The sequence below is a fragment of the Ceratotherium simum genome, chromosome 3 (genome assembly GCF_057802395.1).
Source record: "Ceratotherium simum simum isolate JZ-2026a chromosome 3, ASM5780239v1, whole genome shotgun sequence".
Taxonomy (NCBI): Eukaryota; Metazoa; Chordata; class Mammalia; order Perissodactyla; family Rhinocerotidae; genus Ceratotherium; species Ceratotherium simum.
This window is the reverse complement of record NC_141902.1, coordinates 1,378,140-1,379,980: the sequence shown is the minus strand read 5'-3', so window position 1 is coordinate 1,379,980 and position 1,841 is coordinate 1,378,140.

Here is a 1,841-nt window from a genome sequence, read left to right as displayed (position 1 = left end):
TTTCTGCTCTTAGGGATCTCTTCAATCCTAATTCTATGTTCTCATGATTTATCCTGAGACAAATCTCTCTACCAGGCAGGAGTCTGCTTTGTATCCTCATAGTGCCCAACGTGGAACCTGGCCCCTAAAAGCTGCTCTGTAAATAGATGCTGAATGAATGAACGAATGACCTGTTTTTGAGATTATGCCAAATCATATTGGAGACTCTGCTCACTGACTTCCAGGATGCACCATTTGAAAAGGGGCTATAATGTTGGGAAAAGCTTTTTCCTAGAGTTTTAATTTATACAGTCTTAAAAAACAAAAAGGGCCATAGTGATTTCCAACGTCAGAGAGTTTGCTGAGCATTTCAAACATTTGATTAGACTTGGAGCTTGTGATTTTGTTTGCTAAACCAACATGTGGGCCTCCACCCTCTCGACCTGAATAAACAGATGGAAATAGAACCTGGGACCAAGTGCAGCTGCTGTTCCCTTCTCCCCGCTCTGCTCCCCATCTCTGATCCCTCCACCTCCACTTGGCGTGGCCCAGGGGCTCATCCAGAGCTTCCTGAATAAGTTCTCTGAGATTCCAGACCCACTTCATGAACAGCTCCGGGGTGAAATCTGACACCTGCTGGAGTGGGGCCTTAACCTCTGCTCCGCAGGGTGTAGCCCCGTGAAAACCCTCCTGAGCTGGCTCATCTGGCACGCGGATCCATCCGTCCTCCGGGATCTGGTTCCTCTTCTATCTTGATGTGAATCAGAAAACTGACATTCTCAGAGCAACTACAGGATGCAGTGAACAAAACTCGTCTTGCCTGACTAGTTACATGAAATGGCCTTATCCTGGAAGAGAGCTGCCCTTTCTTGAAGGTGTGGGTGCCTCCTCCAGACTGGCCCACCAGCCACAGCGGAGGGGTCACTATGTACTTCCTGTGGGTTGGCAGACCCCTGCGGTGCCCTCTGCCCAGCTGGCAAAGCCCAGGCAGCACGGGCTCCACGGAAGAGCCCGTTCCCTTTGGGGAGGTGACACTTGCTGCCAGGATGAAGTCTCGATGCTGCCGTCAAACCGCAGTCAGAGGGGACCTCACCGCTTTCTTCCTCCTTGGCTCCCACGCTTTGCCGTGTGGCTTCCCTGGAGCAGGTCGAGGACAGTTCCTGCTCCCAGGTGACAATGCACTACTAGCAAACCTGAATCCGGGCCAAATGAGTGTGTGTGTTCTGTTACACGCTGCTAAATAAACGAAACACCAAAAAGGTGCTAATTTTGGACACAAGAAGGAATTGTGTAGTTCATAACCCTTGGACAGAGAAACCATTACTCACCCAAGGGAGCCAAAGAAATCCTTTGTACAGTAATGATGACAGGTGTGTGTGAGAGAGAGGAGGGGGACTGAGGATGGGTAAGCTTCAGAAAAGAGAAAAACAAAAGGGGGAAAGAAAAAAACAGTCAAAGTTGAGGGAAGCGTATATTCTTCAGGAGGGTCTGTGATACCCAACCTTTGTTTCATTGCTGCGGTGTAAGAAATACACTTCGGGCAGGGCGCGCGCAGATGGGGACAACTGTACAGAGCTGCGTCGGCGCGGAAAACCGATTTCCTGTTATAAATCGGGGGTGGGGGCCCAGGGCAGCCGGATCCCCGGCCGAGACCCCCGGGCCGCACCTGCCGCCCACCCCGCCCCGATCCCCGCCTCGCCCTCCATCCCGGCCCCGCCCCGCGGATCGCCCCACGTGCCCCCCATCCTGGCCCGCTGCGGAGGAGGCGGAGGCGGCGGGCGCGGCCCTGGGCGCCCGGCTCCGGCTCCGGGGCGCGGACTCGGCGCAGACCCGGCGGCAGGATGGACGAGCGGGGCTGCGTG